This window comes from Eleutherodactylus coqui, chromosome 4 (assembly GCF_035609145.1).
Source record: "Eleutherodactylus coqui strain aEleCoq1 chromosome 4, aEleCoq1.hap1, whole genome shotgun sequence".
Classification (NCBI taxonomy): Eukaryota; Metazoa; Chordata; class Amphibia; order Anura; family Eleutherodactylidae; genus Eleutherodactylus; species Eleutherodactylus coqui.
In genome coordinates this window covers 111,896,848-111,923,844 of record NC_089840.1, presented here as the reverse complement: position 1 = coordinate 111,923,844, position 26,997 = coordinate 111,896,848, and the positions used below count along the sequence as shown (strand labels likewise).

The window sequence follows — 26,997 nt, the reverse complement described above, 5'->3', positions numbered from 1 at the left end:
GCCGATTCCAGCCAATCAGGAGGCTGGAATCGGCAATGGACCGCACAGAAGAGCTGCGGTCCACGGAGGGAGCAGACCCCGGCGGCCATCTTCAGCAGGTAAGTATGAAGACGCCGGACCGCCGGGATTCAGGTAAGCGCTGAGAGGTTTGTTTTTTTAACCCCTGCATCGGGGTTGTATCGCGCCGAACGGGGGGGGGGGGGGGGGGGGGGTTAAAAAAAAAAAAAAAACGTTTCGGCGCGGGACAACCCCTTTAAATCTTAGTAAATTCTGTCAGAGGTAACTGTCAGCTCCTCCCCCAGCCTGATCCCCTGTTGTGAATGTTCATTCACTGCTTTTGCACTGAGCTATTACAGAGGGATGTATGATAGTGCTGAGGGATGTAAGAGGGGATCAGAACAAAGATCTGGTACCGTGTTAGCCAGTAGAGCAAAATGTGATTGTTCTCAGCAAGAGAAACGACGTAATCTTGTAGATATGTTCCCTTTTAATGGCTAACAAAAATACATGATGTAATAATAGCGAGCTTTCGTACCAACGCAGGGTACTTCTTCTGGCTTAAATGGAGAGGGGATCAGGGGACAGAGAACAGAGAAAGTAACTTTTAAGTATTTTCTGCTCTTATCAGTAGTGAAGTGAAATGGAACTGGAGCTACTCAAATACATGAGAGATAGATGGAGAGATAGCTGTGTAGTACTGAATGGGTGTAGTTATGCTACACAGGCTTTCTAAATGCATAAGAAGGAAAACTCAAAGCAAAAATCAATGAAGGATTATTTTTTCTGCAGGCACTTAGTAATATATGTGTGTATTGATTTTTCCTGCACATAGGATTTCATAGCCTTTAAAGACACAACAAATCTGTTGCACGTAATGGCAATGTCACCTTCGAAACTCACTTAAAACTTCTCATAATAAATTCCCTCCTGTAGTGTTGTACTATGTTAATGTGACCATACATCTTAGATTGCTGCTGGCTGAATGATTGTTCGGCCAACCACTATTCCTCCAGACTTCCCATACACATGCATGCTTGATTTCACTGAGCAGCATTTGTTCTCTGTAGGGAGAGGGGAACAATATTCTACCAGACACCAGTAGTGGTGCCTTATCTTCCATAAGAGCAAAGAGACATACATGTTGGGTCCTTCTCTTTCCCAGCATCCGCTGTTAAGGGAAAGTCAGGATATTCGCATACACACTAGATGGTTGGCCGTACCTGCTGTGTAACTTAGTTATCTCTAGAATCAAAACTATAGTTGCATGATATTGTACCTTTTTCTTGACTAAAGGTGCCCATACACCTTTATTACCTGTTGGCCAAAGGTTCGTTCAGCCAACAGATATTTCTCCCAGCTCCACCATACACAAATACATGCATGCTCAGTTTAGTCGAGCATTCATATGTTTTCAATATGAACAGTAGAGGAAGCCGCCCCAGACAGCTTCTGTGTTGGGTTATCTACAGAGGGACACCCGGATCAGGCAAAAACAATTTAACGAGTCTGGTCCTTTTCTTCTTTTCGCTGACATTTTTGTAAGGTGCCCACATAAAGACACAGGACATGACTGGATGATTTATGGGGGCCTTATCTGAATAGATTAAAGAGGCAAGCTTTCAGTCAGATTAAAGTCAAAATATGATTGTTCCCAGTAAGAGAAACCAAGTAATCTTGTAGATAAGATACCTGTTAATGGCTAACAAAAATACATGATGTTACAGTGAGCTTTCCAAACCTACACAGGGTTCTTCCTCAGGCTTAAATGGAATAGATCCAAAGAGGCATATATATGTATACACACATGCATATTATGGCCAAAGGCACAGTCGTATTTTTAGGCCGTGTGTTGTCTGTATATTCTTGGATAGTACATGGCCCCCTGACAGCCTATGAGGCCATTCACCTGCATGATTTGTCACATGGACTTCTGGTCCTTGTGAAGATAAATTATGGTATGTCCTATTGAATAGGATATGCAATGTTAGTGAAAGTGTCCATCAATATCAGACAGCACACAGACGGATGACTGTGGCTTTTCGATGTCAGTTGCACCCGAGTTTCACAGGCCAACTCGCAATACGGCCATGTGCCTTTAGCCTAAACTCTTCCTCATGAGTAATATGGACCAATGTTCCCAGTGTAGATGCCAAATGTGTCTACAGACTTCAGTGGAACCAACGCATACATCCAGGTGGCATGTAGTATGAATTGAGCCAAATACCTTTCAGCTTTGATACACATTTGTTATTGAAGAGATTAGCAACTGTAACTTGAGACTTGGCTTTTATTATTTACTCCTATTATTTTTTTTAAACTATTTAGAATGAGCCGTTCTAAAGTCATGTGGTAGGTGGCATGCTAACTCTGTGGTTTACATATTTCCCATTCACTTTAACGGAGAATCATTGTACATACGCAGCAAATACTTGGGCTATAATCATGCAAAATTAGAACAGAATTGAGGTTGGTTCCATTGACTTTTGACTACACATATTGTACCTGCTTTCAACCACATGTTTTCAGTTATATAGATCAGACTGATAGGCTGCTGAAGATGGGGGTTACAGTTTCAGTTTTTGCTAACTTTGAATTGCTAAAAGTTAGCAAAAGATAAAGTTGATAAAACAATGTTGAATTGCAATAATAAAATTAGTAGAAATTAAAATCTGAAATTCTAAATTGTCCAGCTTTTCTGTACTGTAGTTATTGTTGTTAGTCTAGTTTTTAAGCCCAAAAACATTCCATATCAAATAGTACTTGATTTGTTCTTATAGGCCATGAGCGGAGCGGCACACTGGATAATGTAAATAATATACTCTTCTCTAAACCATAAATCCCTACTGTCCTTACAGAGTACCTATGGTCATACATGACAGATGTTCCCATTTGCCCTGTACACTGCAAGATAAATTGGAAGGAGAATTTGACGAGCAGTGAAATATCGATCACATCGTTCGCTTGACACGCATTTACACTGAACAATAGTTGGGTATTTTCGATTGTTCATTGAATCATAACTGCCTCTAGTCAACCTTTTTTGCCACTCTTTTCTAGTCAGCAAATTGTTACGATGCCTGTTTATACAAAAGGATTTGCGGCAGACAAACAATGATTTTTAGGCTCGTGTGAAAGATCCGATCAGTGAGAATCTAGAGGCCCTGTTAGACAGGCTGACTGTCGGGCAAACTATGCCCGACACTCGTCCCCGCATATACTAGCTCTCATGCAGCTGCACAGAAGCTAGTATCGTTAGCTCTCAGCGGGGCGGCTGCAGGAGATTTCTCTCCTCACTCTCCCCACCCTTGTCCATTGACATAACATAGCGGCCGTTCAGTACTGAATGGCTGCTGTGTTATGTCAATGGAGAGGGGCATAGGAGCGAAAGGAGAGAAATCTCCTGCTGCCGCCCTGCCCCCCTGCTGGCCGCTCTGTGGGCATCACTACTAGCTCCTGTGTGGGAGAACAGGAGCGAGGACATACAGGGACGAGTGTCGGGCAGCATTTACTCGACATTTGTCCCGTATAAACCCACCTTAAAGGGGTTGTCCCGCGCCGAAACGGGTTTTTTTTTTTTTTTTTTAACCCCCCCCCCCCCCGTTCGGCGCGAGACAACCCCGATGCAGGGGTTAAAAAAAACAAACGGAGAGTGCTTACCTGAATCCCGGCGGTCCGGCGTCTTCATACTTACCTGCTGAAGATGGCCGCCGGGGTCTGCTCCCTCCGTGGACCGCAGCTCTTCTGTGCGGTCCATTGCCGATTCCAGCCTCCTGATTGGCTGGAATCGGCACGTGACGGGGCGGAGCTACACGGAGCCGGCATTCTGCACGAGCGGCCCCATTGAAGACATTAGAAGACCCGGACAGCGCAAGCGCGGCTAATTTGGCCATCGGAGGCCGAAAATTAGTCGGCACCATGGAGACGAGGACGCCAGCAACGGAGCAGGTAAGTATAAAACTTTTGATAACTTCTGTATGGCTCATAATTAATGCACAATGTACATTACAAAGTGCATTAATATGGCCATACAGAAGTGTATAGACCCACTTGCTGCCGCGGGACAACCCCTTTAACGAATAATCACTGATCGTTTGGCTATTGCATGTGTTCTAACAATAATTGAGCAAAACACTCAACTTAAAGAGAAACTATCACCTACTTTTAGCATTATAAGCTAAGCTTATGGACTGAAAATAGGTGACCCGCTGAGTTCAGGGATATAAGTGTTATACTTACCACCCCATCATTACCCTAGTGTTAGCACTGAAATCTGTTGCTTAATGCATTGAGCATCGTGCTAAGTAGTCAACCCATTTTAATTTTCCTATGGGCGGACTAGTTAGCAGCGCTGCTCAATGCACCGCAGCGGCGGCTTTCGGCACTCACAGCAGCAAAATGAAGGGGAAAGTAAGTATAACACTTCTCGAACTCAGTAAGTCACCTACTTTCAGCCCATAATCTTAGGTTATAGGGCTAAAAGTAGGTGACAGAGTCTCTTAACCCTTTCCAATCCAATTTGTATTCTAGTTTTCCTAGAGGGCTTACTCTTTTTCTGCCATTATACAACGGCGCTATCTGCTGGCTAAAGCCAGTACTGCATGAGGTGATACGTTGGATAGGCTTCGACAGCAGAGAGGCTGGCAATATACAGTAAGAGAACCCCGACGGACGTCTTCCAACATTGGAGCTGTACAGCCTTAAATCATAATGTCTTCAGACGTCAGACAGTGGATTGGAAAGGGTTAAATGGTTATTCGCACCATAATTGTGCCGTGTAAAAAGCAACTCCCACCAATAGCTAGAACAAAAGGCCTATGGCTCTGCTTCATTTGGTAAAGTTAAAAACAGGCAAAACTTGCATAATAAACTATGGCAATTCTTCAGTTCTCCAAGTCTCAGTACATGGACCCTCAAAGATGGGAATTTCTCATGTGTTTATGATGAGATTTGTGATTGTTCTTAGCAAGAGAAGACAAGTGATCTTGTAGATCTGATACCTTTTAATGGCTAGCAAAATACATGATGTTCTTGCGAGCTTTAGAACCTCTCGGGGTTCTTCCTCAGGCATAATGAAGTAGTTTTGAAGAGGCATTAATATATATACACACATACTTATAACAAGGCACAGACATGATGTGATTAATTTGCACTTCAAAGAATATGACAACAGGTTGTATTTGAAATTGGATACATTTCTAACGATGGTCCCTGGTTTAAAGAATTCATACAAGAATTTTTACAATACATTTCTCTGTTTGTTTTACATTAGTTACAGTCTATTCATGTATTTTCGGGATTCATAACAAATAATACAAAAATAATAATAAGGCTGCTTTCACTTCTGCGTCTGGGATTCCGTTGTTCCTGCTCCGTTCAGGAAACAGGAACGGATATTCCCTCGGTCGAACAGACCTATCGTATGACGGAACCGAACAGCGCCGAACGAGACCCATTGACTATAACAGGGTCCGTTCATCGTCCTCTCAGCTGTCCGGCATTTTACTGGAAGAAAAGGCGCTGCATGCAGCAGTATTTAGTCCAGTATTTTGGGCCACATCTGCATTGGAGGTTCAATTGCAGGTGTGAAGGCAGTAATATGTTATATATTTAATTGAATCATTACTATGTGTCATTTATTAAATGCTAAATATCACATAGTGAAGTTTAAATTACACCACACTTCCCAGAAGCGGGCTCAGTGCTGACAAGTTGCTGGAAATAAAGTATAAAACATTGGCAAGCATGTTAAGTATCCAGAGTGTACCATGTACTTGGAGTGTGTGCAGGGCGGGAGGCAGTGCTGTCCTGGAACAGCAGCCAGGTATTGCCAGAAAATATACAGTACAAGTGCTTAGGTGGTAGAGAAAACTGTCACAGACGTTGAGAACATTTGAAAACAGGGTTGGAGATGAGGGACCTTAAGGGGATAGAAAAAAATACAGTGAATGGAGATGAAGGCCAAAAGGCGGTGACATAAAGCAAAACAAAAAGACTGTTGAAATACAAGGATTGATGCTGAATAAGTAAATAAAGTAGACGCACCCCTTGTTATTTCAGTAGAGCTCTCAGGTTCCAAATTATCCTAATTGTACATTATGCATAAATGTGCAATCCGCTACCTCTGGAGGCAAATGCTAATTGACTTCTGTAATAGCGAAAAAAAAAGTAACAAAAATTGTTCTAAACTGTGACTTTTTCAATGTAGGAAGAACAGGAAATGTATGAATTAATCTCTAGAGTTATTTTCCATAAGGCCTCCTTCACATGGGCAACACGGCATCGCCACAAGAAAACCGCAGCGATATCGCATCGATACACAGTGAGATATCGCACCACTCTGTAGCACCACATGTAAGGATTTTCGGGAGGAGAGGGGGTCTTGAAATATAAGCCCTACCCTGAAAATATACACTCTAACTGCAGAAAAAAAATCCAAACTTACCTACCTAGACGCGCTGTCATTGGCTCCGCTGCAGCTTCTCTCCAGTTTCCGGCACTTGTCTTCTTCATATCTTCTGGCCGGGGATTGAAAATCCCCACCTCCTGGAAGCGCTAGCTGTGATTTGCTGATGCTTATCCAATTAGAGCCAGCACTCGATGAATGGCTGTGATTGGTTCATGAAGCACTGGCTGTGATTCACTAATCTTCAGCCAATCACTGCCAGCACTTCCAGGAGGTGGGGATTTTTCAATCCCCGGCCAGAAGAGAAGAATAGTGCTGAGGACCCAGGGAGAAGATGCAGTCGGGCTGACAGCGATGGAGAGGTGATGTATGTGTTTTTTTTACTTGCAGCTAGGACTTAGATTAGGGCTTTGATAGTAGGATTTCCTACTGTCAATGTTGCATTCCACCGCACAAAAATCGCATTTTCGTACGATGTGATGGAACAGAGAGGAAGGCTCCATAGGGAAACATGGGCTACAAATCCTCGCGTGTCGCGGGCATCTCACTGGACCTGTGAGGTTTTTGTCATCGCATGTGTAAAGTAACCTATAGGAAAACATGTGCTTCACATACATGCGATTTGTAACACTGTAGCAAGGCAACAAAATCTCGCTGCTTTGTCGCCCGTGTGAAGGAGGCCTAAATGTTTGATGTCTCATAGCTTCCATTAACACTTACGGTACAGCTTCTATGTAGAAGCTAATATGAAATGCCTAAGGCCTTGTTCACACAGGCTACAAAATCTCACTGCAAAATCATCGCTATATTTTGTAGCCTGAAAGAACCCATTGGAAACCATGGGCTTCACATACATGTCTTTTGTACTGATGATTTTGAAGCCCCTGTGAACGAGGCCTGACAATGTGCTGTGAGATATGCAGGTTCGTGTACTTTCGGCCTCTTTCACATGAGCGTAGTTTTGATGCTGAGTAGGAGCGTCAAAAAAGTGCATCTAAAAAAAAACATGGTTTCCTATGGGTTCTTTCAGATGAATGATTTTTTGATGCGCCGAAAAAATCATGCGCCGAAATTTCTCTTCATCAAAAGAAAGGAAATGTCCTATCTTTTGACAGTCAAACATGGCTGAAATAGGAACACCACTCTGACGAGGTGGCCAAGTGGCAAGAATTATGTAAACAGCCTAGTGCAGCTGGGATACGCTGTTTCCCTTCTCAATGAAAGCTCCACAAATAGCATAGCACAGAGATCTACACTGTTTCTGAAACTCGGATGTTGACTTATCGAAACAGTATAGCGAAGCCTACTTAGCTGTTTCTGTAACCCTGACCATTCAAAGCCAGCTGGGCCAGGAGCGGTGAGAGCCAGAACAGGAAATAGGTGAAGGTCCCACAGATGGGACCTGCACCTGACTTTTATGGCACATCCTGTAGATATACCATACAATTCTGAATGGGAATACCCCTTTAATGTAATCAATGCTATTGTTTTCATATAACACACGCCTTTTTTTTTAATTTTAAAGAAATGTTTATTAAGAAACAAGGAGCATAAAAATACACCACCACTAGAAAAATAAAAAGGCACTTCAGAATGTATGCAGCACCAAAGAACTGTGTATCAATTGCACAAATAAATGGTGGATTCCTATCAATTATAACCGCTTCCGTTACTTTTTGCTGCAAACTTATGAAACCAGGGGGGGGAAGGACTCCTAACCAGAGAATCCGGGAGAAACGGGGAAAACATAGGGAAGAATTTACTCAATGCAACTAAGAAGGTTAGAAAGGAGAAGAATCTACCAAGTGGAATTTCCTTCACACTAAAGCGGACTAATCAACAAGGTATATCCTCCACTGTTGCTGAACAATCTGTCCAACTTCCCCATAACTTATAGAGGGACACCATACTGTTGACCACCTGGATGCAGGCAGCTCTAGTGGGCCGCTTGGGGTGTTTCCAATTTAGCAAGATTACATTCACCTGGATATCACTCACTAGCCCAAATAGGCAGACTTTAGGAATTCGTGGAGCCACCAAATGAGACTCCATAAATTCAGGAATGTCTCTCCAATAATCCTGCAAGACACCACACTCCCAAAAGATGTGTATGACACTCATGTATCCCAATGTTGAGAACCAACTATAGTGGCAAATTATCTAAGATATGCCAGGGCAGATAAGATACATTGCACAACATCATGAAGCCATCTGGAGAGCCGAAACATAAACCAATATGAGAGACGGTGCCCTATGATAATGAATGACAGGAATAAGAGGTGACATGCGGGTGCTTTAAATGCCATAGCTCTTGCAACAGATATGAGACGGCCCAGTCGGTCAGATGGGATACAGTAGGGATTGTAGTGAGACGATCACATACTGGGTAAAGGGCAAGATTAAAATCCCCCATAAGTATTACTGGATCCAGTTCAAGCCTGACCAGATTGACTATCACATCATTAGGGACCCAAAGGTATACAGGGGGTGGCAAATAAGTATTGACTAATGTAAGGCGACTGTCATGAAAGGTACCTTGGAGAATGAGAAATCTGCCTCCAGAAGCAACATGGATTTGCTAAAAGGTAAACTGGGCCAACTTGGCTACATTGGTAGAGCACGAGGCCCACTACCAAAAGAGCAATAGAGAAAGAATTACAAAAGGAAAAACAGCACAACTGTTGCGGTGGTTCTGGGATAATGTCATTTCTGATAGTCTGGTACAGGTTTTATATGTGTTTCTCCATTTTCTGGCTCTGATGGTAGTGGTATTAGATGAGACGTGCTTGGTCTCACCTGTGGGTATTTTGTCAGACTATTTATCCTGGCCTTGTGCCTAGCTCAAGTGCTGTTTAATTTCAGTCTCCCTCTGACTGTTATAGGAGTCAGAGCTTGGTGTCATTTCAAAGCTAACTACTGAGCTTGTTCTCATTTTCATCTTGTTTCCTGTGTTATTCCCCTATCCCATGTAGGGTCTACTAGAAGCTAAGGTATGTGGTCAGGTTCGTTCTTGTCAGGGCGGGTTACCTGCATATAGGCAGGTCTCTTCCCTGGGTAAGGTTTATTAGGGACATTGTTTTTCCTTCTTGCGGTTCGGCTTTATTGTTTAGCACTGTTTGGTGTGCAGAAGCGTGAGTTTTTCAGGTTTATGGATCCAGCGTGCCTTGCTTGGATGTAACAACAAGATAGAACTTCCCTATGATGAGACATTGAATGGTACCATGGAAATACTAATAGTCATAACATGTAAATATATATTAAACAGTGCTACTACTGGTCATCATTACAAAAAGGCAGTATCTCCTGAAGAACCTTACTATAGGTAAAACGATAGCTGCTCCAGCAAACCCTAGCCAAAGTGAAAGAAATGAAACACCCAACTACCACAGTCGCTTATCCTCAGAGAACCCAGCGGCAACAGGGGGAGGAAAGAGAGAAAGACAACATCAGGTTAGCTCAAGCAAAAACACTAAATGTACCAAAAATATAGTTTAATGCTGTTTCAGCCATGCAATCGCATACTCCGGCTTCTCAAGAAAGTAAGGCCTCCTTCCCACGAACGGATTTACGCCGCGTAAATTCGCGGCAAAAATCCGCTGCGTTGCCCCCTGCTATTAGGTTCTATTGAACCTAATAGCACAATGCTCACGATGCGTAATTCCACCGCGGAATTACGCACCGTGAAATCTCCCGTCCTCACCCGCAGCATGTTCTATTTGCCGCGGGTGTACGTGCTGACGGCTTCCATTGCAGTCAATGGAAGCCGTCCGTTCACGCTATCTCCCGCTGCAACCAGCGGAAGATAGCGTGAAAAAACGCTTCCCCGCCTACCGCCGCACGTCATATGACACGGCCGGCGCGTCATATGACGCGGCCGGCGCGTCACGTGACACGGCCGGCCGCGTCATGTGACGCGGTGGGCGTGTCACATGACGCGACGGCGGTGGGCGGGGAAGCGTCTTCACGCTATCTTCCGCTGGTAAGTATGGGGTCTCTGGTGGGCGCCGTGACGGGCTTCACTGCGGAATATTACGCGGCGGAGCCCGTCACGCTCGTGTGAAGCCGGCCTAAGAGTGGCCATCTTTGAGGACTTTCAGTTTGGTAGGATAAAGCATAGCATGGGTGAGCTGATTGGGGCGCAGCAAAATCTTTTTCTTCTGTAAATGTCTGTGTCCTCTTCCGTACGTCCAGTGAGGAATCTGGAAAAATCTTCAATTCCTTTCCCCGAACCTTCAAAGGATCCCATTGATGATTCATTTCCAGAACCTTATCCCTGTGTCAATAATTCAACAATGTAGCAATAAATGTGTGCAGAGGAGCTGCACATGAGGGGTAAAAAAAAGAGTTGGAGCTGTATATCTCTTTGAGGAGCATTTCCAAGTTTTCACCTGGGTTCTTTCCCTGAACCTCCTCTGGCAGAAGAACCGACTTTACATTAAGTTTACTTTCCCCGATAAATAGAATGTCATTATCCCTTTTAGAAAGTGTCAAGCGCTCTAGACTTGTCCCATATGAGTCACTCTGTCACCAGCTCAACAATTCCCTAGCTGCACCTTAATACCATGCGCATTTACATGAATAGAAGAATACTGTCTCCCAATACATTGGGGAAATTAAGAAGAAACATGATTAAGATATTTCCCTCTGCGTGCTAAAAATATGCTAATGAAAGTTTTACTTTATATATGACAGATATTAGTGTAACGGGTGAAATTTACTGTTAACGCAATTTGAAAGTGTAGACAACACAAGGACGTCTTTATACAAATGTCCAGCAATGTCGGTAACACTGTGATGTAATGTAGCAATGCAGCAATACATATTGTGCACAGGGGCAAGTGTAGTGTGTTTATGACCCTTAACCTGAGTACGCTTGGCACCTTACAGGTGTAAAATGAGGGCAATGACACATATATAGCTACAATTACCAACCGAAAGGAGAAGTACTGCAGGTGGTATGTTTTCCAAGAACCTGGGGAGAAGAGAGGAATCCATGAATTGACGTATTACTAGATTACATGTAATGACTGTGGCTCATAATTACTGATTACTCATCACAAATACATTGGCACACCAATAAGGGATTTATCGAAAAGCCATAAGAAATGATATACTATATGATGAGCCCCTCTAAAAATTAGGAAGGAGCTCAGATATTGTCTTTGCACAGATACTCTGTCCTGTCTGCATAATATCACCGTAGCTTATAGATGCCGTAGTTTTAGGTATATTTCAATGATAATCTATTACTTTATCTGAAACCCTTATCTAATTCTAACCCTTCTCAAATGGAAACCTTGATACAAGATTTATAACAGGAATCAAGGGTTGCTCGTCTGTCATATTTTATATCAATCCTGCATCCACTAGAACATCACATTTATGAGTCGGCCAACTACTGAGGATTAGTCATGTTTTTACTTGTCACTGTTCCCTACTTACTCAAGTGTCCTTCTGCCCTGGGCCACTAGGTCCCGCATGATTTAGGTTCTGTTTTTGCTGCTAAAGATTAACAACATGTCTGGGTTTTGGCATTGCTCTTAATGAAAAGTAATATAAACTGCCCACCTCTTTTAGTCTTGAACCCCAGCGGGAGGATTTTGAGTTATTACAGGAAGCTGGTCACAAGAGGTCATGGCTTACAGCGCGGACCACCTGCAGAGAGAAGTCAAGAAGTGGAGAGTGTAAAAGAGTCAGTGGATGAAAAGTAATGCCAATGAACAAGCAAGAACATTTCGGGCAGAATAAATCCCACAAAACCGGCACAGACATCACAGACAAAATTGGGCCACCAGGGAAATTATAGCAGTGCCTTAATCCCATTAGGCACCAGACATCATGGAGACAGCATTAACTCTATTGGGCCACCTGAGACATTGGTGACAGTACATCACAAGGCGTATTAATAGTAGCATTAAAGCCGCTGTTCAGGATATCTCTTAGTCAAACTCATTACAGATGGAACAATTACCATTCAAGAAAATTGCGTTTGAGCGAAAGCGAGCGATGATTGTTCGTCATTCAGTCGTTGCCTTGTGTTTAGATCGAACAAGAATCGTTTGCTATTCGCTTTTCCTTAATTTTATGCAGGCATAAAAATCATCGTTGAGTCGTTCGGTTTAAACAGCGCTCTTATTCAGTCTTCCATATTCACTTAATCCCTTCCCGATCCAGGCCGTAAGTTTATGGCGTCCGGTATTGCCATAGCCTGTGATCGCTGTATAAGCGAAAAGGCATGGCAGGGCAGTAGCTCTGCCATGCCTTATCACAGCGATCATCAGTGCTATACTGTAAGTGCCCCAGAGGGACACAAATTTTATTAAAAAAAAGAAAAGAAAAATGAATAAAAAAGAAAAATGTAAATGAAAAAAGTAAAAAAACCTTTTTTATGCTTTTTCTCCTATTAGCATAAAAAAGGGTAAAAAAAATTAAAACCCCACATATTTGGTATTGTCACGTCCGTAACGACGCGTACAATAAGCTGCACATGCTTTTGACTGTGCACGGAAAAAAACGTAAAAAAACCCGCTAAAAACTAAAGCAAAATGCTAATTTTTAGCTAATGCTAATTTTTAGCATTTTGCCTCCCTAAAAGCGCAATAAAAGTGATTAAAAAAGCCGTATGTACCCCAAAATGGTACCAATAAAAACCACAGCTCGTCTCACAAAAAATAAGCCCTCATAGAGCTCCGTCCATGAAAAAATAAAAAAGTTACAGGACTTTGAATGCAGCGGAAAAAAAAGATTTCCAAAAAAGGGGTTTTTATTGCAGAAAAGTGGAAAAGCCTAAAAAAAATGTAAGAATTTTGGTATCGTTGTAACCGTACCGGCCCGCAGAAAAAACTGTATTGTCATTTATGCTGCATGATTAACGCTGTGGAAAAAAAATCAAATGTACCCAAAAGTGGCACCGATAAAAACTACAGTTCGCCACGCAAATGGAGAAGAAAATCCGTCAAAAATCGTTGCGTCCTTAAGCCCAAAATAGGCCATTTCCTTAAAGGGTTAAACACGAATGTCAAAAACTGAACGGAACTGAATGATGCTTGTTTGAATGAGCCAGCGATGTATCTGCCTGTTTGAATAGGCTGCACAACAGCGAACGAGCTAGCGGTGACGTCTAGAGATGAGCGAGCATACTCGCTAAGGCAAACTACTCGGTCGAGTAGTGCCTTATTTGAGTACCTGCCCGCTTGTCTCTAAAGATTCGGGTGCCGGCAGGGGGCGGGGAGCGGCGGGGAGAGGGGGAGGAACGGAGGGCAGATCTCTTTCACCCTCCCCCCTGCTCAACGCCGCAACTCACCTGTCAACCTCGCCGGCAGCCGAATCTTTACAGACGAGTAGTTTGCCTTATCGAGTATGCTCGGTCATCCTTAGTGACGTCCCTTGGTCGTTCACATGAGAATCGGCTCATCTAAAAGCAGGCTAAATGTGTGGCAGCTCTCCAGTAATCTTCATTTCCTGACGAGTGGCTATATTGCTGGTACTGTAGTACATAATAATCATTCTACCCTTGTTGTAATGGAAACAATATCCCATGCGCTGATTGTGGTGAGTTTGTGAATGTACACTATCATCAAACCGAACAAGAAGTGAAGTGTAAAACATGGCTTAGGTCCAGAGTCAATGAAGAGTAAAGAGGACAATGCAGCTAAGATGCAAATAATGCTGAAGAAAATAGGTTGCGTGTACGAATTATCCAAAGGTAGTCACTTAAGTATCATTTTTAAGCCAATAAATGTAGTTTAAAGGGGTTGTCCCGCGGCAGCAAGTGGGGTTATACACTTCTGTATGGCCATATTAATGCACTTTGTAATGTACATTGTGCATTAATTATGAGCCATACAGAAGTTATAAAAAGTTTTTCACTTACCTGCTCCGTTCCTAGCGTCCTCGTCTCCATGGTTGCCGTCTAATTTTCGCCGTCTAATGGCCAAATTAGACGCGCTTGCGCAGTCCGGGTCTTCTTATCTTCTCAATGGGGCTCCGTGTAGCTCCGTGTAGCTCCGCCCCGTCACGTGCCGATTCCAGCCAATCAGGAGGCTGGAATCGGCAATGGACCGCACAGAAGCCCTGCGGTCCACCGAGGGAGAAGATCCCGGCGGCCATCTTCAGCAGGTAAGTAAGAAGTCACCGGAGCGCGGGGATTCAGGTAAGCGCTGTGCGGTGTTCTTTTTTAACCCCTGCATCGGGGTTGTCTCGTGCCGAACGGGGGGGGGGGGGGGGGTTGAAAAAAAAAACAAACCCGTTTCGGCGCGGGACAACCCCTTTAATAGCTGTCCACAAATATCTGAAGGGCTGTCACAGTGCAGAGGGATCAGCCCTATTCTCATTTGTCTGGGATGATTTAGCGATCCTGCGTTGTGCAGGGGGTTGGACCCGATGACCCTGGACGTCCTTCCAATTCTACCATTCTATGACTTAGGTTAAGAAAGTAAGGTCCCCAAATTCTCTTCCCACCTGGTAAGTTTAGTGACAGCCGCTACACCCAGGTAGAAAAAGAATGGAGTGGAGGTTGTGTATGCAAGCAGTTCTCTCTATATTGTTCTTAGGTAGAGATGAGCGAGCGTACTCGTCCGAGCTTGATACTCGTTCGAGTATTAGGGTGTTCGAGATGCTCGTTGCTCGAGACGAACACCACGCAGTGCTCGACTCCATTACATTTCCTTCCCTGAGAAATTTGCGCACTTTTCTGGCCAATAGAAACACAGGGAAGGCATTACAACTTCCTCCTGTGACATTCCAGCCCTATCCCACCCCCCTGCAGTGAGTGGCTGGGAAGATCAGATGACACCCGAGTATTTAAATCTGCCCCGCCCGCGGCTCGCCACAGATGCATGCTGACAGAGATCAGGGAAAGTGCTGTCTTGCTGTAGCTGCTATAGGGAGAGTGTTAGGTGTTATATTCGTCTTCAAGAACCCCAACGGTCCTTCTTAGGGCCACATCTGACCGTGTGCAGTACTGTTGAGGCTGCTTTTAGCAGTGTTGCACAATTATTTTTTTTTTGTATATCGGGCGTCCTCAGTCTGCAGTCATTTTACAGAGTATAGGGGCAGTACTGGTGAGGCAGGGAAAGAGGTATACTGGCTATATAGGCAGTGGGCTTTTTCCCAAAAAGTGTAAAAATATAGTATATTTGGCCTGCCTGTCACTGTCTTCAGTTTACTGCGTCTCTGCTGGGGGTAGTAGTCGCTGATTAATACCCAGCCTTGCGCATAATTGTTTCCTGGCTCTGCTGTGCGTTCCGTACGCGAAGTCAGCCTCCAACAGGGAAACCAAAATACAGTGTCTATCAGAGGCAGTGGGCTTTTTACCAAAAAGTTTAAGAATATACTATATTTGGCCTGCCTGTCACTGTCTTCAGTTTACTGCGTCTCTGCTGGGGGGAGTAGTCGGTGATTAATACCCAGCCTTGCGCATAATTGTTTCCTGGCTCTGCTGTGCGTTCCATACGCGAAGTCAGCCTCCAACAGGGAAATCGAAATACAGTGTATATCAGAGGCAGTGGTCTTTTTCCCAAAAAGTGTAAAAATATACTATATTTGGCCTGCTTGTCACTGTCTTCAGTTTACTGCGTCTCTGCTGGGGGGAGTAGTCGGTGATTAATACCCAGCCTGCCGCATAATTTTTTCCTGGCTCTGCTGTGCGTTCTGTACGCGAAGTCAGCCTCCAACAGGGAAATCGAAATACAGTGTATATAAGAGGCAGTGGGCTTTTTCCCAAAAAGTGTAAAAATATACTATAATTTTTATGGGCTTCGCCTGCACTCATGGTACAGCAAGGTGTGTGGGGTTGGCCTACACTTTTGCTACATAAATGTAACTGGGGCCTTGTCTATACTGCAACTACTGAAATGTGAAAGAGACTGTTATCTCCCTAAACTGCTGCAACAAGAATGTTACTGTGGCCTGTCTTGACTGCTACTACTACTGAAATGGAACTAATACTGTGCTCCCCCTATACTGCTGCTTCGGAATTGTTACTGGGGCCTGTCTTGAGTGCTACTATTACTGAAATGGAACTAAGACTACGCTCCCCCTATACTGCTGCTTGGAATTGTTACTGGGGCCTGTCTTGAGTGCTACTATTACTGAAATGGAACTATGACTGCGCTCCCCCTATACTGCCGCTTCGGAATTGTTACTGGGGCCTGTCTGGACTGCTACTACTACTGAAATGGAACTAATACTGTGCTCCCCCTATAATGCTGCTTCGGAATTGTTACTGGGGCCTGTCTTGAGTGCTACTATTACTGAAATGGAACTAAGACTGCGCTCCCCCTAAACTGCTGCTTCAGAATTGTTACTGGGGCCTGTCTGGACTGCTACTACTACTGAAATGGAACTAATACTGTGCTCCCCCTATAATGCTGCTAGTGATATGTTACTGGGGCCTGTCCCTAATGCTACCGCTGAAATGTTACTAATTCTGGGCTCTGCCTATACCGCTGCTAATGCTATGTCACTGGGGTGTGGAAACGGAGGCTTCCCAAAGACATGATGGCGGCGAGGCCATTTCCCACCAACGCGGTTACTGTTAAGGTGCATATAACCACGGACACGTGGAGAGGACACGTAGTGCCTCAAAAACATCCCCCTCCTCCTCCAACAATGAAAGCATTCTTGGCAAATACCTTTGCATTGGTCCGTCTGGTGGTAGTCCATGGATTCCCCATTGCTATGCCCACGCTTGCAGCTCCTGACGGAGGTGGCACAGGATTGGAGTTCTCATTGCTTCTGTACAACATTGTCGGCTATCGCCCCGCCCCTTTTAAAGAGGGTCGCTGCCTGGCCCTGCCAACCCTCTGCAGTGTGTGCCTCCGGTTCCTCCTCATGGCAGACGCACTTATAAATAGACATGAGGGTGGTGTGGCTATGAGGCCAGCGTGTGGCATGAGGGCAGCTGAAGGCTGCGCAGGGACACTTTGGTGTGCGCTTTTGGCACTGGGTCGTGCGGGGGGGTTGGGCAGCATGTAACCCAGGAGAAGTGGCAGCGGAGTGTCATGCAGGCAGTGATTGTGCTTGGTTGGAGGTAGTGTGGTGCTTAGCTAAGGTATGCCTTGCTAATGAGGGTTTTTCAGAAGTAAAAATTGTTGGGAGGGGGGGCCCACTCTTGCCGCTATTGTTGCTTAATAGTGGGACCTGGGAACTTGAGATGCATCCCAACATGTAGCCCCTCGCCTGCCCTATCCGTTTCTGTGTCGTTCCCATCACTTTCTTGAATTTCCCAGATTTTCACAAATGAAAACCTTAGCGAGCATCGGCGATATACAAAAATGCTCGAATCGCCCATTGACTTAAATGGGGTTCGTTACTCGAAACGAAACCTCGAGCATCGCGGAAAGTTCGGCTCGAGTAACGAGCACCCGAGCATTTTGGTGCTCGCTCATCTCTAGTCTTAGGTAGTTCTAGAAATAGACATGCAAGTGTGCTTCCTTGTTTATCTTACTCCCATAGAAGTGAATAGAGAACCATACATATGCACCACCGCCTCTACATTACTTAATGATATGTCAAGAAACTTAATTCAGCTTCTACATTTCATTAACCCACTTTTGATTTCCAAAACACCTGATCACCGCTGTTCACTGATAGATGACATTTTTTACTTTTGCTTATTTTCCCTTTAGAACCAGGCACCTAATTATTAAGCCGGTGACAGATGCCATTGCTAAATTATTAACACTGTGAAAAAGTATTCTTTCAGGGAACGCTTGAATACATTTGCAATTAAATAACGCTCAGTCTCTGTGGATTCCAATCTATTTTGCATTACTTACCTGCACACATTCATGCACACTTTCTACACTAAAGTACAAGATTCTGTGTTTTATGGTTTCTGATTGAATAGGATGAGCTCATCCTGGATTTGTTTGGTGCCTGTAAATTTCCCCTGTGATGGAGCAGCTTACAAAGCCAACACCTGCCGCTACTAGCTGTGCTACATGCAATGCATTCAGCTAGACTGCTAGCAGGTAAAGGCCCTTCTACACGTACCGAGTGTCGGGTAACTCCAGCTCCCTCCAGCTTGTCTATGCAAACATAATGTACAGCACATGAAAGCAACAAATAGAGCAGGATGTTTGTCTATATATAAAAGCCCAATAAATATAAGAGGGTGCATTCACCTAAGAAAAAGCAACGCAACAGGACACAATGACCACAACATTGCACGATGTTGCATCTCGTTTTACACAGAATCGCCAAATGAACGCGTCCGAAATCAATTGTTCCTGCACCCTGCTGGCCACACTCGACAATGGCCGTGGCTTAGTAGAGTCACAATTTGCACCAAATTTATTACTGCAATGTTGGCACAAAATATTGGTCTAAGGGCTTTTTTACACGACCGTGTTTGCACAGGTATTTGCCCACACAAAATCTGTGCAAACTAAACTCAGAGATTAGAACTCATTCATTTCAAATGGGATAGTTTTCATGAGCGCGAAACACTGCGCAAAACGTTGGGGTAAAGAACACATCTGGATCTCATTAGGCTAATTAGCATTTTAATCCACAGAAGGGTGTGTTGTACACATTTGTGTAATGACCCTGCGTGCACAAAATGTATAATACTATGCAGAAACACGTGCGCAAATCGACCTCTTCAAGCCTAGTGTTTTTGCACACCCTAAGGGTGGGTTCACACAAGTGTGTTTTTGTGCGTACTTAGGTGCGTACATACGTGCGCACCTAGGTGCGAGCAAAAACACGCGTGAACACAGCTGCGTGCTTGTTGTCAATGGAGCCGCGGCTAAGCTCCGCTCTGTCCCGCCGACTCCTATTGGTGGCTATGGACAAGGGGCAGGGAGGTGGCGGGAACTTAGCTCCACCCCCGTCCCACCCACTCCCATTGCAAACCGCTTGGAGGGGAGGAGAGAGCCGGTGAGGGGAAGGAAAGGGGGGGACTGCTCAGGTGGAAGCGTATATCATCCGGCCGTGAAAACGTCGGCCAATATATGCTCGTGTAAATAAGCCCTTATATTGTTATTTTATTCTTTTTTACTTATTTATGTAATTATGTTTTTTACTATATCTTTTATCTATGTCCCCAATGATGTAATATATGACCTATGGGGGACATTCACATGTTTTTTTAATTTTTTTTATTTGATACTTTCCCACTGTAGCTGGGGCATCCCTTGGAGCCCCAGTTACAGTGAAAAACATCCCCCTGTAGTGACAATAGTCACTGGCAAAGCTGATCAGGGTCTGATACGGCCCTGCAGCTCTGCTATAGCAGGGAATCCCGGCAGTGACATGACCCCCGGGCTCCCATAGTGGAAGAAACACTTCCACTTTCACTTCTTAATACATATCGCTCATTGAGCGCTGTGTACTGAAGAAAGGAGGAGGCAGAAAGGGTTAAAACCCACTTCTTCCTCCTCCTCCTCCTGGTTATCAGCTGTGACTAACAGCTGACAAGCCATCCTGCTTCTGACTTATTACAGAAGCAGGAGACTTTAATCCCCAGCCTAATTTTACATACGGCTGGGCTTAAAGCCTGGGACCAAGTGCCATATATTTACATTGCTTGGTCCTAAATGGGTTAAAAAGAGAAAAGTGTCTAACTTCATGCTTGATGCGCCCATTCTGTCGCACAGCGTGCCCCACTGTGATAAATTTGGCAAATCTTGTGACCGCCTAGTTTACGTTAACGTTGTCTATTAGCGACCGTTCACACGAGATGGAATATTCCACAACAGCATTATATGAATATTCCGCAGAAGGCCTTTTTCACAATGCTGTTGCAGAATATTTCAACCTGTGGGGAAGGTCCGTTTGGTTACGCTATGGTTGTTCTGCAGCATATTTGCCTGTGGAAAATCCGTAATGTTTTACTGTACATGCAATGTACATGAGATTGGAAGAAATATTACATGCTGTAAATACATCTGCAGCATACCTTGACCTGTGGTGCAGTTCAGCTGTGTAAACATCCCCTTAATGTGGTATCTTGTCATAAAATGCCATAATCCCAATTTTAGGACTAATAAAAATGCACTCAAGGACACGTTTACAGATTGTGTAATCCGGACCAGCACAGAAATATGTAGCCTTTCTACAATAAAGCTTGGCTTCTTGGACGATCTTGGTCCTCCTGTTCAACGCACCTGTACATTCTTATTGCTGTTCTTAGTTATTCTATACGGAATTCTTGACTCGCCCGTGGATATTGGCTGCTGCTGTAGTGTTCTGCTTACATACGTGTTGTGCCGGAGCACAACCATTGGAGGTACCAATAGTCCATATTTTATTTCCTCCTGGCTATTGTTCGGAGTCCCTCTGCACTATGGAGCGCTATCTTTTTATTCCCTCTATATGGTCCTGTGATGTCCCTGTCTATCTACTTCATTATCTCTTGCTCTTCCCATCCTGTCGGACGTCTCTCTGTACTTCTGTGTTGGGTATCCGGCTGTTGTCTATGCCGCCCAAATGAGAAAGCATTGGTCGTAGTCTATTACTGTAGGAGGATGACAGAGGTCATGCAGGATGAAGAGAATGAGAGAAGATAATATGAGGATGTGGAGGCTGAGAAAGTTGAGAGCAGGACAGAAAGGATGAACAGGATAAGAAAGAAGGACATGAGGGCTGAGGAGGAGAGTGAGGGGTGAGAACGGGTAAGCTGAGGAGGAGAGTGAGAGCAGCTATGGTGATATATGAAGATACCACCCTACAGGCTGAAGACATGATCTGATTACAGGGTGACTGTCTCTGTTATCACTCTTGATCTATACAATTAGATCAGCAATAATGACAGAGACAGTTACCCTGCAATCAGATGTGGGTAATCTGTGTACAGTCTCCGTCACACAATGCATATCTGCTATAGACAAGCCTGTGTATTCTGCACAAGACTTTCAGGCAGTAGCTGTTTCCATGGCTGATCATGGGCTGCAGAAAAGCAATACATCCCATCATCTCCCTGACCTTACCCCCAGCTCAGGGGCTAAGCTGGCATCCCGGGGCATCATCACTTGTGTCAGCTTGCTGGGCAATTTTGTTTTTGCTTTTATCAACTTCCTGTGAAACAGGAGCCTGCATAGGACTCCCTATTACCTGATACCGGATCTGGGCACAGAAGATGCTGTCTGCTCCTTGCCTGGATGAGCTAAGCGTGATGCAATGTTATACAAGCTCAATTCTTGATTGCGCTAAAAAGGAAGCAAAGGGGGGTGTTTAAATTAGAAGAGACGCTGCTGCATGATGACGACAAAGGCGCTAGCACCGCCTGCATGCTGACTTCTGTAATAAAGTTCTCCCAACGTAACTGGCCTGCAGCTGCTCCTTGGACCCCCTATCCATCAAGATCTGTATCGGGTGCTCCATCTTCCATATTAACTCTAATTTAGCCAAAGTGAGCCCATTGTACTCCCTGAGACCAGCATTTGATTGTTACCTATAAAGCCTGTAGCCAATTCATAGTACCATAGTATGTAAGGTTGAAAAAATGTCCATCTAGTTCACCTTATTAACCCCCAATGTTGATCCAGAAGAAGGAAGAAAAAAAAAAAACTAATGAGGTTGAAACCAATCCTCCCTATTTAAGGGAAAAGAAATTCCTTCCCGAATCCAATCTGGCAATCCCCAGATCACCCACCCTTCTGACGTTATAAATGGTAATATTGTATCACTCAAGAAAGGCGTCCAGGCCCCTCTTGTACTCTTTTTATCGAAGTCGCCAACACCACGTTCTCAGGCAGAGAGTTCCACAGTCTTACTGCTCTTACAGTAAAGAACCCCCTTCTACGTCGGTGTAGAAAACTTCTTTCCTCTATATGTAGAGGGCAACCCCTTGTTACAGTAGCAGTCCAGGGTATAAATAGATGATGGAAGAGATCTCTGTATTGTCCCCTGATATAGTTATGCATAGTTATTTGGTTGCCCCTGAGCCATCTTTTTTCTAAACTACATAATTCCTATTTTGATAACCTCTCTGGGTATTGTAGTCCGCCCATTCCGTTTATTACTTTAGTTGCCTGTCTTTGTACCCGATTAAGCTCTGATATGTCCTTCTTGAATATCGATGCCCAAAACTGTATATGACTATATTTCATGTGTGGTCTGACCAGTGATTTGTAGAAGTAGAACAATGTACTCATCATGCACCCCTAGACCTGTTTTGATGCCCCCCATGATCCTATTTGCCTTGGCAGCAGCTGCCTGACAATGGTTGCTCCAGTTAAGCTTACAATTACCTAAAATCCCCAAGTCCTTCTCCATGTCAGTGTTTCCCAGTGGTTTCCCATTTAGTGTGTAATGATGACATGTATTTCCTCTGCCTAAGTACATAATCTTATATTAATCAGTGATAAACCTCATTGGCCACTTTTCTTCCCAATCCCCTAATTTACCCAGATCAGTTTGCAACCACATTCTATCCTCTGTTGTGTTAATTTCGTTACATAGTTTTGCATCATCTGCAAATATTGATATTTACTGCACAATCCTTCTACCAGGTCATCAATAAATATATTAAGAAGAACAGGACCCAGTACTGCCCCCTGTGGTACCCCACTAGTAACAGTGACCCAATCAGAGTATGCGCCATTTATAACCCCCCTCTGCTTTCCATCACTGACCAGTTACTTACCCACTTACACACATTCTCATTAAGCATTCCCTCATTCTCAGTTACAATGTCCAATTGACAGGTCATGAAAGTTGAAAAAGGGACCAACTCCTTAATGTCATGATTCAAAGTTAATCAGGGTATTCGGAATATAATAAGTACAAACTGAGGTGAGAAGTGGTTCTGGGTAATTTTGAAAGCTCCAATGTCTAGGAATAAATAATAGAGAAATACAATAATCTCTGCATGGTGAACATAAGTCCTGATTAGTTTCCATTTCCAAGCTCAAGTACAAATACATTTACTTCACTTGGATCATACATTAATATAATTGGGTGCTTTCACAATATTCATGGTACTTTGTGTTGCAGCCTGAAAATAATGAAAGGATAACTTACCATGTTCTGAGTATATTACATTAGATTTGTATATAATGCATTATGCTTTGGCTACAGACTAAACAAAATTGGGTTCCAGCAGAGCTTAAACTGCCACGGATGAAGTATCCCTGAAATAGGTGGTCCAAGACACAGGACTTTAGGTCTTGCAGAAGCGCCTAGTAAACACTTTCTTGGAAACCGGTTGCTACAGATTTAGGCCTCTTTCAATGAATGGCATTTTCGCGCTTCAATAGCCGCGGTAAAAAAAATTGCAGTTATCGGACCACTAAATCGCGTGAACAAAGAAGAGCCACGACCAAGTCACAGCTATTCTCTGGGAGTTTACCCGAAACCCCCTTGGTCGCACATGTCAAAAGTTTTCAGAAAGCACAGATACATTTTAAAAATGTTTTAGGCCTCATGTCCATGTGCTTTAAATCCGCAGCGGTTCTCCCGCACGCGGATCCGCGCCCCATAGGGATGCATTGGACACCTGCAGGTAGTTAAATACCTGCAGATGTCATTTTTCCCATCAGGCACGGATCCGCGTGCGGGAAAAAAAAAATCGACATGCGCCATTTAGGTGCGGGTCTCCTGCGGTGACGGCTCTCGCAGGCTTCTATTGAAGCCTATGGAAGCCGTCCGGATCCGCAGGGGACCCGTACCAGAATTAAACTCACCTGCTCCGGGCTATGCAGTTCTTCCCTTCTTCGCGACCGGATCTTCTTTCTTCGGCCCGGCGGATGTGCCTAGCACATGTGCGCGGCATGCTGACGGTGTGCCGAGCACATCCACCGGGCCGAAGAAAGAAGATCCAGCTGCAAAGAAGGGGAGACACGCATCGCTCGGAGAGGTGAGTTTATTCTTATTTTTAGGCATCATGTCCGCGGGGCAGGAGGGACCGGCTACGGATTCTACATATAGAATCCGCGGCGGGCCTGATTTTCCGGGTGGACATGATGCCTTAAACTCAGGCGCATGATTTTGTGCCGTTTTGTGGCCGTGAAAATTACAGCTGCAAAATGGGACGGAACGAAACCATTGATTTCAATTGTTTCATCTTCACTATCGGGATTCTCGCCCGTTAACACTACGAATGTGAAAAGATTGGACTTGCCCTATTTTTCCCGCACATAGTTTTCCTACATGCGAAAAAGATAGGGCAGGACCTATTTTCTCGCCTCTTTTCTTTTCAAACTCACGCACATTAGTGCGCAGTTTGAATAATTTAAAAAAAAAACGGTTCATGCACTTAAACGGTCCGTAGTGGTGAGTATATCTGTTTAAGCTCTAAAGATGAAGCTTTTTTAAAAAAATGTAGACAATGTTACATCACTTTTATTCAAATTAGCTTTACTCCAGGAAGATAAAACACTATGGCTCTATAGAGCATGCTGCGGGGTTTTTTGTGCAACCTAAATGCGCATGTAAATGAGTCCATTGAAATTGATGCATTATATTCACTGTATTGCATGCGCAAATCTGGTGTGCGCAAATACACGCACAAAAACGCCCTTGTGAATCTGGCCTTTGGCCTTATATATGCAGCACCTATCTACGCTCGGTTACTTTCAAACTCCTGTGTTCTGGAGCAAAGTTTGAAAAGCTGGTGAAGGAGAAAAGATCTGAAGGGGGTCATCTGAATAAGCTGTTATACATTGTTGGCTCGTTCAAGCGAGAAACCATTCAAATTCACTTATACAGCGAATGAGAAGGGCAGAACGACCGGTATTAAAACTAAGCGATCAGTGAACGAGCCAATGATGATTCTTATGCTGCATAAAATGAACAAAAGAGAAGTGAACGATTTATTGTTCGATCATTGGCTGCGTTTACACAGACCAATTAAAGTTTGCTTTTCCCCGTTTAAATGATTTTGTGAAGGATAATCGTTTCATGTAAAAGGGCCTTTAAACATTTAAACACTTTACACCTTCCCTACTAGTAAGAGCCTCATAAATACAAAAGCCCAAAACGTGTTGTGTTCTCACAATGTACAGTTCTTTTCTACAGGGCACAAATCAGAAGAGTTCAATGAAGGTAATGCAACTTCAGCTACATCACTTTCTACATGCTATTACTAATAGCTATTAGGCGTGGCTATGGGTGTATTGCATAATGCGCTCTGCCTTTGTAATGAACACGGAACATGTTTGACTTTCATTTCCCCTCTGGAACAAAACCCATAGGAGTTGTGAGTGTACACTGTGACTAGATGCAGACTACAATGTAACACCACGAGCATCACTCCTGTATCTCAATTATATCCCTAGAAAATGTGCAAGTAAACAAAGTAACTGATAAGAGTCCATACAATGGACTTGGCAATAAATGTGGAGTGAAACTCCATATAATAAATGTAAAAGTGCTTTTACACAGAGCGAGAAATCCTTTGTTCGAGCAAGCTAGGAAACAATAAGGCTGACTTCATACGGACTTTAAAATCACGCAAGATTTGTGCACTGTGAGACGCACAAATATGAATCCCATTCTTTTGAATGGGGTCAATACACATGGGCGATATTTTCCCGCATGGCACAGCGATGCGATGCGGGAAACAAATTGTAGCATTTCCTATCTTTTGGCGTGCCTTTGCATTGCACCACCCATTTCATTGGGGCCTGTGGCAGCATCGCCCCACGTGCTAGGTGCAGGCAAAGCGAGATCCCCAATTCAAAACAATGGGAGGAACAATGACAGCTGTGGCGGAGGTTCTCTGCATCCTTGAAGTGATGGGAGGCTGTTTTCCCATGAAAACGCCTTGTATCCTCAGGGACTCTTCCTGGTCCAGTCTACAACTTACCTCCTCATAAAAGCTGATCAGGTTGGTTTGATAGGAGCGACTCCTCATAAACCCATGCTGATACGGAGTCATACGGAGGTCCTCGAGGATAGCATCTCTTAGAAACCCTTCCAACATTTTACCCACAATAGAAGTTAGACTTACCGGCCTGTAGTTTCCAGGTTTACTTTTTAACTCCTTTTTGAATATTGGTACCTCATTGGCTGTGCATCAATCCAGTGGAACAGACCCGGTCCCTATAGAGTCCTTAAATATAAAAAGCAAGGATCTTTGTAACACATTACCTAGTTCCTTTAGTCATGAATAATGCCAGATGACGCTGCCTAAAACTAATGTTTGTGTAAGGCCTCGTTCACATGAATGCTGTTTTCATGCATTATAAGTGCATAAAAAATTGCGTCTAAATAGAACCAATGGTTTCCTATAGAAGCGTCCACATAAAGAAATATTAGACGTGCAAAAGCTGGCACCAATCAAAGATAGGACCTGCGGCTGCAAACTCGCATCTAAGGTTCGTGGTGTGAGAAAAGATAGGACTTATCTTTGGTGCGTGCTTTCCATAGACTCCTATAGGAGCTGGATACCACGCACCTCCGATCATGTGAACAGGCTAATTAATATAGCTGGAATTCACCCATTTAAGCGATTTTAAGTACAGTATAGCCACGATCTTTTCCCGCGCCTATAATGCGTGAAAACAGCGCCTGTGTGAATGATGCCTAAAGTGGATTGAGACTACATTACGATTATTGCTCAGAATCATTCAGATTCCCGCACTCCCGCGAGTAACTGAATGATAATCTTCCTGTGTGAATGCATGCGGCGACTAAAAGAAACA

At 44.0% G+C, this 26,997-nt stretch overlaps 1 pseudogene; it reads right to left on the bottom strand.

The window, feature by feature from the left end:
* LOC136626519 (serine/threonine-protein phosphatase 4 catalytic subunit-like) overlaps positions 1-26,276 on the bottom strand; it is a 93,999-nt pseudogene extending 67,723 nt beyond the window's left edge.
* Between the last annotated feature and the right edge of the window lie 721 nt (positions 26,277-26,997).